General features: G+C 39.1%; 1 protein-coding gene across 10 annotated transcripts in view; it reads right to left on the reverse strand.

The window, feature by feature from the left end:
* Positions 1–25,093, reverse strand: part of Dnm3 (dynamin 3) — a 492,945-nt gene that overhangs the window by 368,143 nt on the left and 99,709 nt on the right. Inside the window, exon 1 of one of the 10 annotated variants that reach the window (XM_048358318.1) lies at positions 2,665–2,715. The exons of the other annotated variants lie outside the window; for them this stretch is intronic. The gene's annotated coding sequence lies outside the window, so the exon portion shown is untranslated. Of the gene's footprint in view, positions 1–2,664; positions 2,716–25,093 lie in introns of those variants that run through there. 10 annotated transcript variants of the gene reach the window in all.

Raw genomic sequence — 25,093 nt, forward strand, 5'->3', positions numbered from 1 at the left:
TATACTACCAATTTTGAAACTTACTTCCAGTGTAGTTAGATCTATGAAAACCACGACTCAAAAGGGATGCTAGAATTGTTAGATTGAAAACTTGTCTATTGCTTTAACAAAAGAACAAATGTTCATAAGTGCTTTGGCTTTCTTAATACATAGCTGAAGAACTGTTCCAGAAAATAAACTAAACGTCATTAGTTCAGAGTTTGGAAGAGGCAACTACTGGTCCCAAATGCTGCCTTTCTGCATTCCTCACCATAAACATTTAATTTTCACTCAGGAAGAATAAATGAAGACAGATGTAAGATAGGCCCCTTATCTTCAAGCAGCTTAGCATTAACTTACAGAGCCAACGATTCTATCTCATAGGAAAAGAAGTCAATATAACCAGAAGGAAATAAGTGCTGACCAGCACTTAAAATGATCGGAGAGGCAAAGACAGAAAAGATAGCTTCAGGCTACAGCACCTAAAATAGGAATTGGGGTGTGAAGTGAGTGCAGAAGTGTGGGGAAGACTCCAGCTTCTATGGGGATGAAGAAAGGTCTTTGAGAGCATCTGAAAGCAGGTTGTCTTCCATCCTCAGCTTAGATACCCATCTACTGAGAGGGGGTAAAGATATGATCTCTTCTTGGGAGTGGAGAGACTGGAAAGCATTTCTGCTGATTATCTTTCTTGTCTTATTCCCTTAGTTAAACACTTCCCTTCCTGTACTAGCCAGGCCGGCATCTTCCCCGTGGAAAGACCAGAATTCATTTCCTTACTGGAACTTGCTTCATCTTCATTTTCTGATCATGGCTCAGACTTCATGGTGGCAAAGATTTCTCAGCCTTACCCCCACTTAGTGGAGAATGGAAAGGTCAAAGGCCCTTAAAGTAGACCAAGTGTTTTCTGCTTTAATTTACCAAAGTACTAAAACAGTTCAGCTTTTCAAATACTAGAATAAGAACAGGCTTGGTTTCTGTCTTTCCTGAAAATAAGCATAGACATGAATACTTCTCCACTGAATTTGTCTGTGTCATTTTCTTCAAACAGCAAGCAGAATCCCTTGATTCTGAGATGGGGTAAAAACAGCAATGAAGATTCAACAGGTTTCAGAAATCTGGCTGGAAGAGATCAATGTTATCAAGACCTTTTTTTAAGGTTTACTCTCTTAGGAGCCACTTTATTAGAATTTAAACACTAGCTTTCATTTTATTACCCACACAATTCCTAGGCCAATGCCATATAAACGTAAATGTGTAAAAGTAAGTAGAAGAGCCAGGCATCAGTGGCTCACAGCTGTAATCTCAGGAGGCTGAGATCTGAGGATTGTAGTTCGAAGCCATCCCAGGCAGAAAAGTCGCTGTGAGAGTCTATCTCCAATTAAGCACTCAAAATCCAGAAGTGGTGCTGCGGTTGAAGTGGAAGAGTGCTCAAAGAGGCTCAGGGACAGAGTCCAGGCCCTGAGTTCAAGCCCTACAACAGGGGGAGGAGGGGGAGGAGGGGGAGGGGGAGGGGGAGGGGGAGGGGGAGGGGGAGGGGGAGGGGGAGGGGGAGGAGGAGGAGGAGGAGGAGGAGGAGGAATTGAAAAAATAGACAGGGCTGGGAATATAGCCAAGTGGCAAGAGTGCTTGCCTCATATACATGAAGCCCTGGGTTCGATTCCCCAGCACCACATATATATAGAAAACCGCCAGGAGTGGCACTGTGGTTCAAGTGGCAGAGTGCTAGCCTTGAGGGCTGGGAATATGGCCTAGTGGCAAGAGAGCTTGCCTTCTATACATAAAGCCCTGGGTTCGATTTCCCAGCACCACATATACAGAAAATGGCCAGAAGTGGCACTGTGGCTCAAGTGGCAGAGTGCTAGCCTTGAGCAAAAAGAAGCCAGGGACAGTGCTCAGGCCCTGAGTCCAAGGCCCAGGACTGGCAACAAAAAACAAAACAAATAAACAAAAGAGTGCTAGCCTTGAGCAAAAAGAAGCCAGGGACAGTGCTCAGGCCCTGAGTCCAAAGCCCAGGACTGGAAAAAATAAATAAATAAAAATAAAATATATTTTTAAAAAAGAACAAATAGACAAAAATTAATACACAGAATTAGAAATGATTTACCAAAGGGAAGGGCTAGAATTATAGTTCAGTGGTGAAGCATTTGTCTAATACAGTCCAACCCTGGCTTTGATCTTCTGCACGAAAAACAAATAAAAATAAGTAAGCAATTTTGGCAAAACTGGAACTCCACCTTTTACTTCAATATATGACATGGAAAAAACACACATGTGAGTACTCATGACTACGGTAATTACTACTATCAGAGTTGATAAGCTTTTGAATCAAGGCAACAATTGTTGTTGAGTAACACAGCTGTGACTTCTTTTGTGACCACTAGATGGCGCTTACTTGCTGTTGCTGGAGGAAACAAAAGCCCTTCTTGAAGGTTGTAAAAATGAATGCAAATTTCAAATTCCACTTAAATTAGTTCCTGAACTACTGACAATGCTTTCCTCTTGGAACACAGAGATAACAACTGTGCAGGTCCAACCTTTGCGTCTTTTTGTGGATAGCATCCCACAGAAAGAGTTAGCAATGCCTCTATTCATTTACTTATTTGACTAATATTTATTGATATCTGATTATTCAAGCACTGTTTTGGAAACTGGGATATAGTACAGGGAAAGAAATAGGTCTCTCACCTCACCAAGGATAGGTTCCAACGGAATGAGACAGTAACAATGTGGGCTCAATGGTAAGGGCTACTAAGACAAGAAAAGGGGAAAGGATATTAGATACTCTGGCCTAAGGGGACATTGGTTTTTTGCTCCTTTGGTTGAAGACAGCTGCTCTGATGTGCTGAAGTAACATCTGATTTCAGAAATGGAGGGAGCAATCTCCATTCCACATAAGATCTAGGAACTGTCTAAAGCTGGGGCATGCTACAAGTATTGCAGAGGAGCAAGAAGACCAATATGGTTGGAGATGTGGACAGACATGGTCAGGTGAACCATTTTAAGGACTTCAGTTTCTACTTGTGAGATGGAAGCCTGTTTCAAAGGCCCGGAGTACAGAAGAGAAGCATGATGCATCCTAAGTTTGAAATGAATAACTTAGCTGTTGTGTTAAGGCCAACAGAGAACAAGAGAGGAAGTATTATATTGGAATAAATCCAAGTTAGACACGAGGGGGCTTGGAACAAGTTGGCCACAATAGGATAATAAGAAGTAGTTAAATTCTAATGTATTTTGAAGGCAAAATAAACAGGATTTGCTCATGTATTCAAGCTGACACATGGAAGAAAGGCCTCGGGATCACTGAGTTTGATCTTGTCAACCAGAAGTCTGAAAGAGAAAGGACTGAAGTGAAGAGGTGGTGTGGAGGAAGGACTTAGGAGTTTACTTGGGGATCTGTGGAGGTTTGTTACCCATTTAATGCCCCCAGCAAATGGAGGAATGTGTTGCTGCTACTGATGAGAGTTGAACGCGGCTGGGCTGTCAGAGGTGCCCTTCAGCCTCGGCATCACTTGGGAGGTATCTGTCTGCTCTGAAAACTTCCCAGAAGATGGCAGTCAAGGGCTTGCAGAAAACAGTGGCTTTTCCTAATTAGCACAAAGATGCCTTGGGGAACAGACAGACAGAGACAGGAGTCTTTCATCCAGGGAGAAATCGGAGCTAGAGATATATATTTGGGACTCACTAAAGCCAGGCAAGCAGATGAGAACACTAAGTGAGAGTTAAGTAGGGAAAGCTCAGAACATGGACCCTAAGTGTAGAAGTCAGGAGCCAGAGAATGAGAAAACCCAGGGAGAGAGGAAAGCCTTATAGTATGGTATTTCACAAAGGAAAACAGTCCTTCCACTGTTCTAAATACCGCCAGCATGTCAAGGAGGATGGAGAAAAAGCAAGACTGAGAATGATACCTAGGGTTCCTTCGGGAGGCTGAAAGAGCAGTCTCAGTGGAGCAGGGTGGGAATAGGGTTGAAATGGGCTTACAATGATAAGTGAGGAAGGAAACTGAGAGATAAACCTTTGCCAGAAATTTTGTTGCAAAGGAGAGAGACGAGGGAGGGCAACTGGAAAGGATTCTGAGGTCAAGGGACAGTTTGAGAATGTAAGCAATGTAATGTAATAGTACATCCTCAAGCTGATGGTCAAGGAACTGCATTAAGGGAAGGTGAGGATGCCAGACTGAGAGGGACAGGGACCAAAGCCTCCTCCTAGCAAGGCGGGAATAGGAGGCCAGAAGTGAATAGAAGAGGAAATGTGCCACCCATCCCTGGGAAAAGGAAAGTAGCAAACAATTTTGTGTGGAAGAGATGGTCAGGTCAGATATCAAAGGTAGTCTAAGGATGTGAAATTTGTCAGGTGAGAGTGGGGATTTATCTATTTGTCTGAAGTAATTGTGTCTTTAAAATATTTCTGCATATAATTCTCACTGGTTAAATGGAAAACAAAATACCCTTTAAAATCCAGCACCCATTTATGCTTAAAGCCCTGAAAAAACTGGTATTCCAGGGAATACTCCTGAATATAATCAAGGCAGTTTATGATAAACCAACAGCAAGCATAATTCTAAATGGTGAAAAACTAAAGCCATTTCCTTTAAAATCAGGAGCAAGACAGGGATGCCCGCTCTCTCCCCTTCTCTTCAACATAGTACTAGAATTCCTAGCCAGAGCAATTAGGCAAGAAGAAAATATAAAGGGGACCCAAATAGGAAAAGATGAAGTTAAACTTTCTCTCTTTGCAGATGACATGATCCTATACCTAAAGAACCCCATTGACTCTACTCCCAAGCTACTAGAGCTAATCCAAAACTTTGGGAAAGTTGCAGGATATAAAATAAACCCTCAAAAATCAATGGCATTTCTATATGCTAATGACCCGAACACCGAGGCTGAAATCAGGAAAGCAACTCCTTTTGTAATAGCCTCAAAAAACATAAAATACCTAGGAATAACCTTAACCAAAGAAGTGAAAGACCTCTATGATGAGAACTTTAAAAACATGAAAAACGAAATTAAGGCAGAACTAAGGAAATAGAAAAACCTCCCATGCTCCTGGATTGGGAGGATGAATATAATCAAAATGGCAATATTGCCAAAGGCTATCTATAAATTCAATGCAATACCCATTAATATCCCAACACAATTTTTTAATGAAATAGAGGAAGCAATCCAGAAATTTATATGGAACAATAAAAGACCCAGAATAGCAAAAACAATCCTAAGCAGAAAGAACAGTGCTGGAGGAATTACAATACCCAACTTCAAGCTGTATTATAAAGCTATAGTAATAAAAACAGCTTGGTATTGGCACCGGTACAGGCCTGAAGACCCAATGGAACAGAATTGAAGACCCAGAAATGAACCCACAAAACTATGTCTACTTAATCTTTGATAAAAGAGCTAAAAAAATAGGTTGGAAGAAAGACAAATGGTGCTGGAAAAACTAGTCCAACACATGCAACAAACTAAAACTAGATCCTTATATATCTCCTTGCACCAAAATCAATTCCAAATGGATCAAAGACCTCAAAATTAAAACAGATACCCTGAAAACACTAAAGGAAGGAGTGGGAGAAACACTTGGGCTCCTTGGCACAGGACGGAACTTCCTTAACAAAGACCCAGAAATGCTACAAATCAAAGAAAGGATGGACAAATGGGACTGCATATAACTGCAGAGCTTCTACAGGGCAAAGGACATAGCTCACAAGATAAACAGAAAGCCGGCAGATTGGGAAAAGATCTTTACCGGCCATTGAACGGACAAAGGCCTCATATCTAAAATATATGCAGAACTAAAAAAATTACCTTCTTCCAAAACAAAACCTCAAAGAACCAATAGCCCTCTCATCAAGTGGGCTAAAGACTTACAAAGAGACTTCTCTGATGAGGAAATGAGAATGGCCAAGAGACATATGAAAAAGTGCTCTACATCACTGGTCATATAAGAAATGAAAATCAAAACAACATTGAGATTCCATCTCACCCCAATAAGAATGTCATATATCAAGAAAACTAACAATGACAAATGTTGGAGGGGATGTGGCCAAAAGGGAACCTTACTTCATTGTTGGTGGAAATGTAAACTGGTTCAGACACTCTGGAAAGCGGTATGGAGATTCCTCAGAAGGCTAAACATAGAACTCCCCTATGACCCAGCAACCCCACTTTTGGGCATCTACCCAAAAGACCACAAACAAGAACACACTAAAAAGCCACCATCACAACAATGTTCATCGCAGCACAATTTGTCATAGCTAGAATTTGGAACCAACCCAGATGCCCCTCAGTAGACGAATGGATCAGGAAAATGTGGTACATATACACAATGGAATTTTATGCCTCTATCAGAAAGAATGACATTGCCCCATTTGTAAGGAAATGGAAGGACTTGGAAAAAATTATACTAAGTGAAGTGAGCCAGACCCAAAGTAGCATGGACTCTATGGTCTCCCTCATAGGAAATAATTAGCACAGGTTTAGGCTAGTCACAGCAGAGGATCACAAGAGCCCAATAGCTATACCCTTATGAACACAAAGATGATGCTAACTGAAATGAACTCCATGTTATATTAACGACTGTTATATCACTGTTGTAATTACTTTCATCATGCGATGTGAAACTGTAGCTTCTACTACTGATGATCTTCTTGTATTCCCTTTCTCTGGTTGTACCTGCACTATCTCTGTATCTTATCTGAGCACATTGGAAACCGTGTATACAGGTATTAGAACTAGGAAACTGTAAGGGAATATCAAAATCGAGAGACACGGGGTAAAAAAGACAAACGATTACAAAAGCAATACTTGCAAAAAAATCTACTGAACAACCCATGGCGGGGGGGGGGGGGGGGGAAGGAAAGGGGGAGGGGCGGAGGGGGGAATGAGGGAGGACGTAACAAACAGTACAAGAAATGTATCCAATGCCTAACGTATGAAACTGTAACCACTCTGTATATCAGTTTGACAATAAGAATTTTAAAAATACTCTTTCTACCACAACATATATATCATATACACACATACACAGTAAGGGGGCAGGGGGCAGAGTTCCTAGAGTAACCACAGCAGAGATGCTAACTTGGCCTTAATCCACATCTATCACTGAGGCTCCGATCTGCCAGCATGTCAGGAAAATTGATGGACCGGGAACTATGACACTTTTTTTCAATGAAGGCAAAAGGATGGAATACTCAGACAAAGTCAGATGAATTCTCAGAATTGGTTATCTATACTCCATTTATGACCCAACCCCCCTTATGGTTACTGTTAGACCCCACTTTATTAGAAAAACACTGTACCCATAACTGTAATTGCAGATGAGATCTGCTAGCAACAGGATAGGCCATGCAGCACCATGAAGAAATGTCCATACTTTAACAAGGAGATGCTAGCAACAGGGAAGGCCATGCAGCACCGTGAAGGGACTTGACAAGAAGATCTTATGGATGTGGACGGCAGAGGCAATCTTAATGGTCAGTTGTACCATTGATGATGCAGCTGATACTATCACATAGTTCCTTAAATAAAAAGAAATTTTTTTTTTTGCAATGCTATGGTTTTTTTTTGTTTTTTTTTTTTGTTTTTTTTTTCTCAAATTTTTATTATCAAACTGATGTACAGAGAGGTTACAGTATCATACGTTGGGCATTGGATACATTTCTTGTACTGTTTGTTGCCTTGTCCCTCATGCCCCCCTCCCTCCCCCCCTTTCCCTCCCCCCCCAGTTGTTCAGTTCACTTACACCAAACAGTTTTGCAAGTATTGCTTTTGTAGTTATTTCTCTTTTTTTACCCTGTGTCTCTCGAATTTGGTATTCCCTTTGAATTTCCTACTTCCAATACCAGTAAACACGGTTTCCAATATACTCAGATAAGATTACAGAGATAGTGTAGGTACAAACATAGGAAGGTGATAAAAACATCATCAATAATAGAAACTACACATACACATAGGACGTTGAAAGTAGTTATAACTGTGATATATCACTTGTTTCCATATCATGGAGTTCATTTCACTTAGCATCATCTTATGTGTTTCTAAGGGTATAGCTATTGGGCCTTGTGATGCTCTGCTCTGGCTTGCCTAAACCTGTACTAATTATTCCCAATAAGGGAGGCCATAGAGTCCATGTTTCTTTGGGTCTGGCTCACTTCACTTAGTATAACTTTTTCCAAGTCCTTCCATTTCCTTACAAATGGAACAATGTCATTCTTTCTGATAGAGGCATAAAATTCCATTGTGTAAATGTACCACATTTTCCTGATCCATTCATCTTTGGAGGGGCATCTGGGTTGGTTCCAGCTTCTCGCTATGACAAATTGTGCTGCGATGAACATTGTTGTGCTGGTGGCATTACTGTGATTTTGTTTGTGGTCTTTTGGATAGATACCCAACAGTGGGGCTGCTGGGTCATAGGGGAGTTCTATATTGAGCCTTCTGAGGAATCTCCATACTGCTTGCCAGAGTGGCTGAACCAGTTTACATTTCCACCAACAATGAAGTAAGGTTCCCTTTTGGCCACATCCCCTCCAACATTTGTCATTGTTAGTTTTCTTGATATATGACATTCTTATTGGGGTGAGATGGAATCTCAATGTTGTTTTGATTTTCATTTCTTATATGACCAGTGATGTAGAGCACTTTTTCATATGTCTCTTGGCTCAGCAATGAGAAGTAAAAAAAGAAATGGTTTTCTCTCCTTGCCATTCAAAAATAAAAGCATAGATGAAAATCTTGGCAAAGACTTTTTACAAAAGTGATGCCTCACCATATTCACTTCTGAAAAAGGAGGTTTGCCTAAGCCTGGGCATAAAAGAAACTAACATGTAAGGCAAAGTCCATACAACAGGCTATAGGAAGACAGTAGCAACACTCTCCTGAGACTTTTAAATTATGGTGAACAAATATGTCTGCCGCTCAGCACAACCACCTTGTGTCTTGAAGTATGTTCTTTCTCAGAGCAAGGTACAATTTGCAGGGCACAAGCTCTCCTGCCATATTCCCAGTGCTCCAAATGTTGGTACATAAAATGGTCTCTTTCTCAAACAATCCTAGGCTTCAGCCAGGATCAAACTGAATAGACAGTGTATTCAACAACTTAACCACAAGCAAGCATAAAACATGAAGCAATGTGTGTAGTCCCATTGAAAGAATGCATGTTTATGCATTATTAAATAATGATAATGCATCCATGAAATTCTAACCTGTTGTACTGAATTCATGGTATATATTTCATTTCACAAAAATATAACTCCTAGTTTAAATATCTGTGCTGTTTCCCTAATGTTGAAATAGCCTAAATTGAAGCAAAGGTTAAGATATATTTTTATATTAAAGAATGATTAGGAGGAAGAGAATGTAAAAACACAAAAATACACACAAAAGCCATCATTGTTTTTGACTTTCATTTTCCTGTAAAGTATTTTAGCACTGTCATTCCTACTGGTCATGAAAAGCAAATGATATTAGATTAAACAACTGACAACTTGTTTGGGGGAAGGATGAGATGGCTTTTGCCTGGGCAACTTTCCAATCATCTGGGAAAAAGCACAGCATGGCTGTAAGAATTTAAATATTCCCAGTATGCTCCTTCCATAGGGGAAAAACATGCATATGTTTCAATTAATGAAGGTTAAGTAGAAAGGATTCATTATAGAGTACCAGCATGGAATCTCTTGTCAACCTGCTACCTAAAACTATACTGCTCAGTATTGTAGTGAGAGCCTTAGTTTTGAAAGGTTTTGATAGTGGTGTTTTGTGAGCACAGGACTACTATGACAATACGCCTGACATCCTTGATGCAACTGGCCTAATTGGCAGATGGTAAACCACACCTTTATGTGACTTTATTTTAAACCATATTTCCTCAAAGGCAGAGACTTATATTTTATGCTTCCGTGTTTCCCATGATGCCTACTGTGCTTCGAGTAAAGAACATGGGCTGCCGATTGCTTCCTTCTCTAAAGCAACCTCTTTTTTATGCACCCAGCCTTGGAGTCAGGCTTGGCGTCATTCCAAGTTCAAGTCAATGCCCTAGAATGGTGGTTTACTTAGGTATAAATTACATAAAATAAGACCTGAAGCAGAACTCTGTTGCATTGTTAACATAAACAAGGAAAGTCTCACTATCAGAATTTTTAAAAATAAAAAAAAGAAATCTAAAACCAGAAAACAACTTCAGAGTCCATCCATCAGTGGGTGAAAGGTGGAGGTCTCAGCAGGAGGGCTCAAAACAATGGGTTGGAGTGGGAGCATGAACAGCCAAGCTTTAATGACAGAAAAGGGGTAGAGGATAAGTAGATATTAGGGATCAAACACACAGAGAAGGGTTTAGGATCAAGGCCCCAGGCTACTCTCAGAGGCTGAGTAGGACATTGAAATAGAACTCTAGATCCAAATGAGCCAGCTGCCACTAAGGAGAAAACTGAAATGTGGATTTAGTCGTGAAATCGAAGAGATTTTTTCACAAGCCAAAGCCAGTTGAGCGGTGCTCAGGACTGATAGATAGTTCACACTCTCTATTGTTTTTCCAAGAATTTAAAGAGTTTAACAATGGTGAACAATTCCCAGCAGCACAATTTTCCTTTCCTAGTCACAGACAGAATCCATATAAAATACAAACAATAGACAAATCACATTTTAATATTCTAAATAAGAAACATTCTAATCAACTGGCCAAAAAATGGCCAAGTGGGTAATGGCTTTAAGTTTCTATAGCATCTAAAATGATTATCCTCCACTTTCTTGAAACAAATTCTTCTATCAACTTTCATGATTCCAACTTCCTGGGTTTCCTCCTTTGTTCACTGAGACTATCCCTCCAAGTCCTGTACTTGCTGCTCCTTCTCTTCTCCTCTTCCATACCTCTCTTTGTTGGGGTGCCAAGACTACCCTCTAGGCCTTATTCCCTTTCTTTATCATCTCTATCCTCTCTCAAAGTGATTTCATCTAATTTCAAGGCCTTAAAATTTTTATACTTTCCCCAAATGCTTGTCTCTTTGGAATTCTAGACTTCTTTATACTTAATTTCTGTGCTTGACACATCCTCTTGAATGTGTAATTAAAAATTACAAAACTCACCTCTTAATTCCCATTTCCTTCTTCCTCCATTATTTGTTGTACCTACTCCTCTCCACTCAGTCCTCCATGTCAGAACTATCGATCTTACTGCTGAGTCAGATTCTTGAACCAAAAACCACAACTATCCTTGCATCTCCTCCCTGACACCTTCTCACTCTTCCTGTCTAAACCCACATCGCCTCCTTCCTGAAGTAGTATTCAAATAGCCTGCTGGTCTTGCTGATTTCACTCCTTCCCCACTAAAGCTATTCTCTGTCCAGAGTATGGAGAGATCCTTTTAAAATATAGATCATGGCTGGTAATGTGGCTTAGTGGTAGAGTGCTTGCCTAGCATGCATGAAGCCCTGGGTTCCATTCCTCAGCACCACATAAACAGGAAAAGCCAGAAGTAGCATTGTGGCTCAAGTGGCAGAGTGCTAGCCTTGAGCAAAAAGAAGCTCAGGGATAATACTCAGGCTCTGAGTTCAAGCCTCAGGACTGGCAAGAAAAAAAAGAATTGATGATAGGTAGGTAGGTAGAGCTTCTTCCCTGTTTAAAACCTTTTAGTGGTTTTCCAGTACATTTAGAAAAACCCACACTGCTCACCAGGCCTAGAGAGTCTGATATAGTCTGACCTCTATCTCCTTAATACTGTTACCTTTACTGTATTTACCCTCCCTGTTCAAATTACTTCTTGCTCTTTGGTTATTGTGGTTGTTACCTTTAGTTGTACAAGGAATATTATCAAAATGCTCTTGCTCTTGATGCTACTTCAGTTTTTAAGCCCCAGTTCCATTCTAACTCAAGGCTTTCTATTCTACACTGAGAAATCAGCCAATAACACAGTATATATGGACTGACTCCAAAATAAGACCTGAAAAGGCCGGTAATTCTAGCTTCTCAGGAGGCTGAGATCTGAGAATTGCGGTTGGAAACCAGCTCAGATAAGAGTCTGTGAGACTCTTATCTCCACATAACTAACAGAAAAACAGAAGCAGGGCTGTGGCTCAAAGTGATAGGGCACTAGCCTTGAGCAAAGAAGCTCAGGGACAGTGTCCAGGCCCTGAGTTCAAGCCTCATGAACAACCAAAATAAAAAGACCTGAAAAGCCTAAATATGGCCAACATTCTGAACCCATGAGGCTTAGATCATAGATTTTGTAGTATTAGTTCTGGCTCACTACAGGTCTTCTTTATGATAACAGCTAAGTATGGAAACTGAAAATATCATATAAAAAGAGAGTTGACTGTAACAAATTCAGAAATTACAAATAATTCAGTGTCATTCTGTGTTTTAATAACATAAAAAAAGTAAAGTAGGGGCTGGGAATATGGCCTACTGGCAAGAGTGCTTGCCTTGTATACATGAAGCCCTGGGTTCGATTCCCCAGCACCACATATATAGAAAATGGCCAGAAGTGGCACTGTGGCTCAAGTGGCAGAGTGCTAGCCTTGAGCAAAAAAGAAGCCAGGGACAGTGCTCAGGCCCTGAGTTCAAGGCCCAGGACTGGCAAAAAAACAAAACAAAGAACTCCTAAAAATAAAGTAAGGGCCGGGAATATGGCCTAGTGGTGGAGTGCTTGCCTTGTATACATGAAGCCCTGGGTTCGATTCCCCAGCACCACATATATAGAAAATGGCCAGAAGTGGCACTGTGGCTCAAGTGGCAGAGTGCTAGCCTTGAGCAAAAAAGAAGCCAGGGACAGTGCTCAGGCCCTGAGTTCAAGGCCCAGGACTGGCAAAAAAGAAAACAACAACAACAAAAAAAATAAAGCTGCAAGAGAACTAGGAAAAAAAAAAGAAAAAGAAAAGTAATCTGCCAACTAAAACTCCATAATTAAAAGTAAAGTAAGGGGCTGGGAATATGGCCTAGTGGCAAGAGTGCTTGCCTCTTATACATGAAGCCCTGATTTCAATTCCTTAGCACCACATATATACAAAAAGGCCAGAAGTGGAGATGTGGCTCAAGTGGCAGAGTGCTAGCCTTTAGCAAAAAAAACACCAGGGACAGTGCTCAGGCCCTGAGTTCAAGCCCCAGGACTGGCAAAAAAACAAAACAAAGAACTCCTAAAAATAAAGTAAGGGCCGGGAATATGGCCTAGTGGTGGAGTGCTTGCCTTGTATACATGAAGCCCTGGGCTCGATTCCTCAACACCACATTATATAGAAAATGCCAGAAGTTGCACTGTGGCTCAAATGGTAGAGTACTAGCCTTCAGCAAAAAGAAACCGGGAACAGTGCTTAAGCCCGGAGTTAAAGCCCCAGAACTGGGGGGAAAAAAAATAAAAAGTAAAGGCTTGGTCATGAAAAAATGAAATAATCAGAATTTAAACAGACAATACAACAGAAAGTTTAACATTTAAAAAATGAAACTAGTACCTGCCTATAAAATCTTAGGCACATGCAATACTATTCATGAATAAGATTTAAATAGGAGTTGTATCATAAGTATATAAATGTCTAACAAAGGTATTTTCAAAGAAAATATCAGTGCTGTGATATACAACATTGCTGGATATATAATAGCTTAATAGGAAAAAAGATGAGTGTTTTAAGCACAAGTTGCATGACTATTCCATGTAAATATTTAAAAACCTCCTCAAATGTCTTCATGATACACTGCTGGAGGTTGTTATCAGCTGAAAGAGACCTAACTTAATTTTCATATGGTAGAATATGCTGGAAGCTCACTTTTTTTTTTTCCTGGCATGAAAATGGTCTTTTTCTAGTACCATTGCTGAAAAGTCTACCTTTGCACCACTAATTGCTTTTGTACATTTGCCAAGTATCAGTCATCTAAGTATGTTGTTCTATTTATCTGTATGCTCATGTCATGCTCTTCACTACTACAGCTTTATTCATCGTGGAATCGGGTAGCATTGATTCTCAGTTTTGATAGGATTTTTAGTAGGGTTTTTTTTTAACTATTCTAGTTACTTTTTGCATTCAAAAATTTTAGAATTTGCCTCTCAGTATTTACAATCAAGTTAATTTTTTACTCTAGCCACTCAGAAAATATTTTCTTCTCTTACATACATATAATATAGAAGAAACATGTCTTTCTCTATATATATGTATGTATATATGTAGGTTTAAAATTTTTTCCACATATGCCTGCTCTAATATATGTATCAAACTTAAATAAAAAGTACAGATCCTATACTTCCTCTAAATTTTGTTCAATAAACCAACTGCTTCAATGTGTTGGGTTGATACAAAAATGTTTGTTAACATTTCTGTCCTAAGTATTATCTCATCAGTCAGTATGGTAAAGTATGATTGTGAGGGAAAATACTTTTGTAAGAAAAAAATTAGACAAAAATAAAGATGTTTATGCTATCACTACATATATTCTTAAGAATAGTTGTAATTAATTATATACAGCCAAAATGCAAAGCAGCTTCTGATAAATGCCTTTGGTTCACAAATGGAAAACATTACTCTGGCTCAGAAAACAGAGTCAACCTAACTATTTCTGAAAACTTGAAAACAAAATGTAAAGGATACTTTTCTAGTATGAAAGAAACTCAATAAAAGAGGTCAATTACTGAATGGAGTATCTAAATTGAAACAAACCTGAAATCAAATTTGAATGTCTACGTTAAGTATTTATTTGTGGTTCTAAAGGATTCTTACAAGAAGACCCAGCACTCAGCAAAACCTAGTACTCCCTGCAGTCAGTCTAAACAATGCTGCAGGAAATGCACCTCGAAAGAGAAACAACTCAAGTTGTAATCTGAGTTCAATCCCCAGGACTAGCAAAAATAATTAATTAAAATAAATTAAAAAGCAACTATAAATAAATAAAAGTGCACTGGTCCTTCAAAATGGTCTACCATATGGATTACAATAAAAAATGAAATCCTGATATTATATAGTATTGTTGTCTAACTGTGCCATTATGCTGAAAATTAATTTGAAGATACATTCTGTTATTTGATAACTCCTCTCCAAAATTTCAAAATTATATCATTCTTCTCTCAATCATAGGTCCAAATATACATAAATCATCCCTAAAGTCCATTCTGATATCAGCCAAGCGCACAATATATTCTGTAGTGCTCTTAAGACTCTAGAGTTTGAGCTGAGTTTAAAGGGTTTTGCTTTCCTCTCCACATAACTTGTGAAATGACTTAACTTCCCAGGCCTCAGTTCCCTGGAGAAATGAGAAAATGGTGTCTATTTCATAGGTGGCTGTTCTGATAAGAGCATTAGCTATGTCTACTTTATTCATCAAAGTTATACCTGTGAGTAGTTCATCGGCTCAACAAATTTATATTGCATCAAAAAGTGAATAAAGACATTTAACACACACCCTCCCTACACCATGGCTCTTACTTCTTAACACAGGGTCATGGACCATGGAGGTAAAAGTATGGAATTCTTCCCCCCATGGAAATGTTCCAATTTGAATATACACAGACTGTCACAAAGAATTTCAGAGTATTCACAGATAATTCTGCTCCACTAACTTCCCTGCAGGAATATATCATTATCATGATTATAATCTGTGCCTATCAAAACATAACCTAACAAGGGCCCACTTGAATATCATTTCCACTATAAACCTTCCTTTGATCACTCCACTAGGAAGAATGTTTTTCTGCGCTACATTTTTTGAGGGCCTCATGAATATACTACCTATGAACTTTATAGAAGTAGAAATAGACTTAAAGTTATCTAAACCTATGCTCTCTTTTTATTAATAAGGAAATGAAATCCAAAGAGGCTAGGTAAGATGTTTGAGGATATTCATATAAAATACAGTATATATCCCATAGCATAGTAGCTATTTGTGTATCACCAATGTTGAAGTGAACATGTTTGAGGAGAGTTGGCACCGTGCCTTCTGCATCTTCAACTGAGCGTCCTTTAAGGACTTGTGAATGACTAAAAGAGTAAATGAATGCATAATTCCGAGTTAAAACAGAACTACCATATGCTATTTCTCAACAACAGAGATCTGAGTGGTCTTTCAGCATTTTACAATTCCCAGCATTTTTAACCTCTTCATTAAGTATGAAACAATACTCAGGAGCAAAATATTTTTTCTGAGAACTTCTCTTTAGGAACAGATTTGTTTAGATCTTTCCAGAAGCCTTCTCCTCCCTTTCTTGTCTAATTCAAGCTAAATCTCTCATGAATATTTTCTGGCTCTCTGAACCTCATATGAATGAGAAGGTTGATATCAGAAAATATTATACTTTCAGTCTTGCAAAGTCTTTTCTGGCTTTTGTAGGTTTTTTGTTTCTTGGGTGAGCAAGAATTCAATTACACATTCTACTTCTTACGTCATAAAATTCAGTCTGTTTTCCATTCTGTCATATGTGTCCTGTCTAATTGGAAGTTATCTCACCATGAAGATCTGTTACTTACAAAAAACTACTACTATAGGGACACAATGTATTATGCTACATTTTATAATGGCTTTTGTTGGTTTGTGGTTTGTTTTTTGTTGTTGTTGTTTGCTTGTTTGTTTTAGTAGAAGAGTTTGTTCTCAGGGCCTGGTGCTAAGTACTCTGTCTCCAGCTCCATTTTTGTTTTATTCTTTTTTTTTTTTCAGTCTGTCTTGGGGCTTGGGCCTGAGCTCTATCCTGAAGCCTCTCTGTTCTTAACGCTAGCACTCTACCACTTCAGCCACAGCACTATTTCTGGTTTTTTCTAAGTGATTTATTGGAGATAAGAGTCTCACGGACTTTTCTGCCCAGGATGGCTTCAAACCATGACCCTCAGATCTCAGCCTCCTGAGTAGCTAGGACTACAGGTATGAGCAACCAGCACCTGGCTGTTTTATTGGCTGGACTCATACTGTAGTCTTTTGAGATTACAGATATACACCACCACCCCACCCACCACACACCCAGCTTGCTTGCTGAGATGGGATCTAGCTTTGTTTTGCCAGCACTATTCTCAAACCATGATCCTCCACATCACCACCTACCAAAGTAGCTAGGACTCAGAAAGCAAACCACCACATATATGACAATCAGAACCTACCCAAGATGGAGAAAGAAGACAAATTTAAGAAAGCTAAGCAAAAGACTTCAATATATAAAACACTGTTAGGAGTAACTGACAGGCAAAAGCATATGTTACACCTCAGTGCTGTGTGGTTTTCACAAAGGGAGAAGGCTCTTTAGGCTGTAGTGATCTGTAAAGGACTGAATGTAAGGGAAGAGTCTAAGCGAGGTTTAGGAAGACACACAGAACTGAGAAAATGCCAAGAGAACATTCAAAACCATAAACATTAAAAAAAAGCACCCAAGACTGAATGGGAATGAGGCTGTTGGTAGTGTACTTGCCTAGCAAGTGTGTGGCCCTAAATTTAGTCCTAGTATAAAAAGGAGGGAGGGGAGGGGAGGGGAGGGGGAAGAAAGAGGGAGGGAGGGACAGAACATTGAGAAACTAAAGAAATAACAAAAATGAACTGGGCATACACTTTTCCGAAGAAAGAGAGCGAATGTATGGCTCTTGGTGGATTAATGTCATGAGTTTATGTAGATAAATATCACAATATTCATCCCACACTAAGAGTGTAATGAATGTAGATAATTGTTTTAGATGATCAGATAAAAGTAATAGCTAGAATTTGACAAATGCTTCATTCAATTGCTATAATCTTTTTGTGGAAAAAAAGTTAATACAGAAAACATACATCCAGCACAACAATGTTCATCGCAGCACAATTTGTCATAGCGAGAAGCTGGAACCAACCCAGATGCCCCTCCATAGATGAATGGATCAGGAAAATGTGGTACATTTACACAATGGAATTTTATGCCTCTATCAGAAAGAATGACATTGTTCCATTTGTAAGGAAATGGAAGGACTTGGAAAAAGTTATACTAAGTGAAGTGAGCCAGACCCAAAGAAACATGGACTCTATGGCCTCCCTTATTGGGAATAATTAGTACAGGTTTAGGCAAGCCATAGCAGAGCATCACAAGGCCCAATAGCTATACCCTTAGGAACACATAAGATGATGCTAAGTGAAATGAACTCCATGATATGGAAACGAGTGATATATCACAGTTATAACTACTTTCAACGTCCTATGTGAATGTGTAGTTTCTATTATTGATGATGTTTTGTATCACCTTCCTATGTTTGTACCTACACTATCTCTGTAATCTTATCTGAGTATATTGGAAACCGTGTTTACTGGTATTGGAAGTAGGAAATTCAAAGGGAATACCAAATTCGAGAGACACGGGGTAAAAAAAGAGAAATAACTACAAAAGCAATACTTGCAAAACTGTTTGGTGTAAGTGAACTGAACAACTGGGCGGGGGGGAGGGAAGGGGGGGAGGGAGGGGGGCATGAGGGACAAGGCAACAAACAGTACAAGAAATGTATCCAACGCCCAACGTATGATACTGTAACCTCTCTGTACGTCAGTTTGAAAATAAAAATTTGAGAAAAAAAAAAATAAAAAGTTCCTCATATATGCTTCCAAAAAAAAAAAAATAAAAAAATAAAGTGGAGACACGGGGTTAACATTAAAAAAAAAAAAAAAAAAAAAGAAAACATACATCAATTCTGCAAACAGCTACCTAAGTCTTCTTTGTCAGTGTCCCAAAGAAGTAAAAGAGTTAATTGACGACCCCTCATAAACAATGCCAAGTGTAAAGTTAGAAAAAACATAATTGGGGGTGAGGATGGAAGAAGTAAAGGCATGTGACAGAGAGAATAAATTTGACTGGGGGACAATTTGAAAAAGTAAAGAAGAAAGCATGATAGTTGAATACACAACACCATAGGCGTGGTTGTTGCACCTTGTGGTACATTGTGGAAATTAAGTCTACCCCTAATTTTAAGATCCCATCCTGACATAAAACATAATTGCACTGCATATGAAAAGCCATGCTTATCTCAAATGTAAGTCTGCGGGTAGTTGTACATCTTTTCATTTATCAATTCAAGTCGAACTCAATCTAAAAATTTATTTTACAAGTAAGTTGTATAAGCCAGGGTACAAATGAGCACACACTGACTCCTGCTAACATCCTAGAAAGTACTGTTATCCTGGGTAACCAAAACTTCTTTGTGCCCCAGATTCTTCCTAAGTAAAATTAAAAACAGGAATCGGCAGCAGCAGAGCAGAGCAGCATCTCACAGAGAGCTAACAAAGATTTCCCAAAAGTACTGTCTTTAAAATTTTAAGATATAAGTTTCGCAAAAAGCTCAGCATAGACATACCCTATGACCCAGCCATACCACTCCTAGGCCTCTATCCTCAACAACAGGTCTCAGGATGTCATAAAGACATCTGCACATCCATGTTTATCGCTGCACAATTCACAATAGCCAAAATAAGGAAACAACCCAGATGCCCCACTACAGATGAATGGATACAAAAAATGTGGTACCTATACACAATGGAATACTACAAAGCGATTAGAAATTATAAAACATTGGTATTTTCAGGGAAATGGTCAGAACTTGAACAATTAATGTTGAGTAAGACAAGCCTAGAACACAGAGAACAAAGGGGCATGATCTCCTTGATATATGACTGTTAGAGTTGGGGGTGGGGAGGGACAGTAGAGACCAGGTCTACAAAACAACAAACTTCTTTTCAAATAGTATTCCCACAGGTTTGGGTCAGCGACCTTACATTATGTATCTAAAACCAAACAACTACTAAACATAAAAAGGTCTAGAATAGACCTTTCAGTGGATTACAATAGCTCAACAGCTATGTACACAGGATCATATAAGACCAGGATAAGCAAAAACAACTCCAAGAGAAGGACACAGGAGGATTCTATTGTTGAGGTTACATTTAAAGTTCTAGGTGAATTTCCTTTGGCGTACCCTACGTAGTTACTGTATATGATTTTGGTACACTGGATATTGTATATATGCCTACCTGATCTAGGGAAGGGAAAGAAAAACAAGGGTGTAAGATATCACAAGAAATGTGCTCACTGCCTCATTATGTTACTGTACCCCTTTCGCACAACACCTTGTCAACAAAATTTAATTAATAAAATAAAAGGCAAAGGCTGGGGATATGGCCTAGTGGCAAGAGTGCTTGCCCCGTATACATGAGGCCCTGGGTTCAATTCCCCAGCACCACATATATAGAAAATGGCCAGAAGTGGCGATGTGACTCAAGTGGCAGAGTGCTAGCCTTGAGCAAAAAGAAGCCAGGGACAGTGCTCAGGCTCTGAGTCCAAGCCCCAGAACTGGCCATAAATAAATAAATAAATAAATAAATAAATAAATAAATAAATAAATAAATAAATAAATAAATAAATAAATGGCAAAAAAATTTTAAGATATATTTATATTAAGATGTAAAGTTATTTTTTTCTTTTTTCCCCCTGTGGTTTATCACTTGTCAGTTTATTTGATTTTGGTACCCTATGTCTTGTATATATGTTTATCTGAATTAGGGAAGGGAAGGGGAACAACAAAATGGTGGGACAAAGGACAAAGGGCAAACCAATACAAGAGTGATAATCACAAGACACTATGTTGGAAATGAAATTTACAACCTCAAGGGAGGGGTATGGGGGAGGGAAAAGTGGGAGGAAAAAAATGAGAGAAGATAACAATGTTCAACAAGAAATATACTAATCACTTTACATATATAACTGTACCCCCTCTGTACATCACCTTGACAATAAAATTAAATTTTAAAAAGATATATTTTAATATATTTTTATTTTGTATTTTTAACATTTTAGTATTATCTTTTTATTCTTAATATTTTGCATCATATTTATATTTATGACATATTTATTATTCTCCAGTAGTCCAATAGTTCTGTTTGTTATTGGACTGTTTACGTATCACTACAAGATATTATGTTCAAAATAGTTCATCTATAAGTGAAAAGGGGAGTAGGATGAATAAACTATCAATGCGAAATAAATGCTTATTTTCATTATTTCCATAAAAATCTGTGACTGTGCCCAAGGACAAGCCTCAAACTCATACTGACTTCTACTCAGTTTTTGGCATTACTGTAAAATTTAAATAACAGTCTGTAATATACCACGTTTACACACACACACACACACACACACACACACACACACTCTCTCTCATGATGATGTTCATAACCACCTTGAGAAGTGAGTTACCCTAGGTAACCTGGGTGACTCTGTTTCCTCTACGTAAAATGAAAATAGTAACAACAAATAAATAAAAATATCTTTCTTCACAGGATTGTTGTAAGGAAAAGGAAAGTCAACATGCGCAAAGCACTACACTAACTAAACAAGTAACAGGTTGCACCTTTTCTAGGAATAAAGGAGCAAAATGACTCAAACAAAAGCAACCACTTAGCCACTCTCCTACATCAGCCAGAATCACAAAGTGTGCACTGGGACCACCCAACACTGCCAGTTTTGCATGTGATCAACGAAAATTTATTCTGATGTTAGTGATAATTTATTTGTTCCGATTAGGAAATGCTTAAAACAATACATTTAGGCCTATTTTTTCCTCAATATGGCTCCGGAAATAAATATGACATAAGAATTGACTTCCTTCCACTCCAACTAAAAATCCTTTGAGGGGTGGGGATATGACCTACTGGCAAGAGTGCTTGCCCCGTATACATGAGGCCCTGGGTTCAATCCCCCAGCACCACATATACAGAAAATGGCCAGAAGTGGTGCTGTGGCTCAAGTGGCAGAGTGCTAGCCTTGAGCAAAAAGAAGCCAGGGACAGTGCTCAGGCCCTGAGTCCAAGCCCCAGGACTGGCCCCCCCCCCCCAAAAAAAATCCTTTGAGACCAGAATTGTTAGTGACAGGAGATTAAAAATAAAAGAGCAAGCTCTGAGTTTCTGTGATCACAGTTATGTTCACTAGAAACTTCACTAGCAGAGAAAGTACTTTGAACTGAAAATATCATACCTCACATGTTTAGCACAGGTAACGTTCAAAACTCCTTTTGCACTATTGTATTTGATCTGCAAAAACATCTCCTAGAAAGTGATCATCAGAGAGATTAAGTGATTTCTTTATAAAGTCATAAAAACTTAAAAAACAAAATGGTAGAAACCTAACAGGTCACTTCAAAGCTACATCTTCATGAAAGAGGATTTGAGTTGCAAAGAAAATTGCCACATGTGTGGACTAGCAGAGCAAACACACTCAGAACCAAATTTTCTCTCTCTCAGACCCCCTTAGTGCATCTAAGAATACCAAGAAAAGAATCAGGAAAGGTAAAGATTCGGGAAGCTCCTCCTCTCCTTCCACACCTAAGGCATTTGTTGTTTTGCTGTCTGAGCCAGAACTCAAACTCAGTATCTGATGCTTTTGCTCATTGGCAGGCTCTCTACAATCTGAGACATGCCTCCAACCCCCTTTTTTTTTTTTTTGAGCTTTAAATACTCATTAAAATTTTATTCGTGTGTGTGTGTGTGTGTGTGTGTGTGTGTGTGTGTGTGTGTGTGTGTGTGTGTACTGGTACTGGAGATTGAATTCATGGCTTTATATTCTCCTTTGGCTTTTTTTCCCAATGTTATTTTAAAAAATCTTACTCATATTTTTGTTTGTTCTTTAAGTGTTTTTAGTATATTTAAGTAGTTGTACAAATAGGTTCCAATTAAGCATGTCAGTTTTATGACTACAGTGCAACTGATCAGTGTCACCCCTTCCATCATTCTCCCCCATCTTTCCAACCCCATCTAGCCCCTTGATTTTCCTTTTCACAGAGTATCATAACTCCACTTGCCCACCCTTCCTTTCCATTCATCTGGCTCCACTCCCCTAGACCTAAATCCTTATGATACACCAAAGCTCATTACTTGTAAGCCGAGTCTTTCAATGTCTTTCATGTCTTTCAATGGATGAATGGATCAAGAAAACCTCACCTATGTGTATATGTAGATATGGGTATGTCACATGTATTACATATATATAATATAATATGTAAAGGAATTTTATTCATCCATCGGGAATAATATCACATCTTTTGCAGGGAAATGAATGGACCTGAAAAGAATGATGCTAAGTGAAATCAGGTTTAGACAGACCAAGGAAGCATATTTTCCCTCCTATGTGGAAAATATATCTAAATTATAAATATATATAAACATATACAGAGTCACATGGAAATGTACACAAACATTAACTAACATATGCTATATAGGCCGAGGAGAACTCTAATGTTGTAACTCCTCTGAACAACTTAAAATTTAACATACCTCAGGTGTAGTGAGAAACCTTTCTGAGCCCCTGGAGTTCTACCACTCAGAGTCCTTAAGGCCTCGGTGCATGACTCCAACCAGAGCAAGCTGGCACCCACAGCAAAAGCCCATGCAACCTGCACAACCACAGCATGCAAAGGACCAAATTCCAGATTGTTTGCTGTGAGCCATCTGGAAAAGAGTCTGCCCAAGGGATATAAGTGTTGTTCTGGAAGACCACAATTTTTCAAATGTTGGACTGAGAGTTCATTTTTCTAAGGAATTCATTATATGGGTTGAATTCTTCTCTGCAAATACCACACTTCAGGAAATATATTCCTGTATACTTGCAAACAACACCATATGTGTTTACTTATCTATCCAATGGAACAAGAGTATTGTGAAGGAAGTAAAAAAACATTATTTTAATCCTGTTTTAGGTTCACAGAAAAACGGAGCAGAAAGTCAAGAGATTTCCCATATAACTCCAACCCCAATATGTGTTTGGTCTCCTCCGGTAACATGCACCACTGCAGTGTGCACGTACCAGAGCTGCTCAATCAATCAACAGTCGTACATCACTATCATCCAAAGCCCATGTCTCACATTACATTCTATGGGTTTGGATAAATATACACTGACATGCATCTATCACTGTAATATGCTATACAATAGTCTCACAGCCCTAAAATTTCTGTGCTCCCCCATCCCTCCCTCTTTTCTCCCCTAAACCCTAGCAACCTCCCACTTTTCAGTCACAACGTTTTACTTTTGCCAAATTGCTGTGCTGTCGGACTCATACAGTGTGTCACTTTTTTCAGATAACCTTCTTTCACTTAGTAATACACAGGGTTTTTTTTCCTCTGTGTCTTTTCATAGCTTCATAGCTCATTTCTTTTCAACACTGAATCATATTCTACAGTCTGGCTGTACCACAGTTTGTTTATCTAGTCACCTACTGAAGAACTTCCTAGCCGCTTCTGAGTCTGGCAATTATGAATAAAGCTACTGCAAACATACACACGCAGGGTTGTATTGTTGGTATAACATCTTGAATCATTTGGACAAATTTCAAGAGGCACAACTGCCGGATCCTATGGTGGGAGTATGACTTTTGTGTTGTTGTTTTTTTAAATCAAACCCTCTCCCAAATCAGCTGTAATTCTTTGCATTCCCAGTGAGTGAGAGGTCACTGCAATGCTTTCTTATCAGCAGCTGGTACTATCATAGTGTTTTGTTGGCTTTCTGAATGGGCTTGTTTCCATCATTTCTAAGTAGGACATTTCTGTGTAATTGTTATGAACTGGATGTTTTGTCCATCCATTATGGATGCTCTAGCATCATTGTGACAGTATTAGGAGGTGAGGTGTTTGGGAGGAGCTGAAGTTTACATGAGGATGTGAGGATGATGTCCTCATGGTGGCATAGATAACCCTGTGAGAACAGAGAAATTTCTCCACTGTCCCTATCTCTCTACTATGGAAGGACATAGCAGGAAGATGGCGATAGGTAAGCCAGGAACAGGGCTCCCACTGGGAGCTGCCTTGGCTAGTAGCACTGTAACTGAGTCCCACAGACTGAGAGATTTATAAAGAATATATTATTCCTTACAGTTCTAGAGGCTGGAGAGTCCAGGATGGAGGCACTGCCTCTGGGGAGGAACATCTTTCTGCATCAGGAAGCATCACATGGTCACAAAGCAAGCGGCCACATGAATCTCTCTAGGTGAGGAATGACTACCTTAAGAATCACAGAAGTGCTCATCACAGGAGGGCACGGGGACAGAGCCCCTGCAACATAATCAGTTCTTCAAGGCCTCAACTCTCAACACTGTTACATAGTGATTCTGTTTCCAATATATGAACTTTAGGGAGCACATTCAAACAACAGACAGCAGAGCTAAGGTTGAAACC

Source organism: Perognathus longimembris, chromosome 11, assembly GCF_023159225.1.
Source record: "Perognathus longimembris pacificus isolate PPM17 chromosome 11, ASM2315922v1, whole genome shotgun sequence".
Classification (NCBI taxonomy): domain Eukaryota; kingdom Metazoa; phylum Chordata; class Mammalia; order Rodentia; family Heteromyidae; genus Perognathus; species Perognathus longimembris.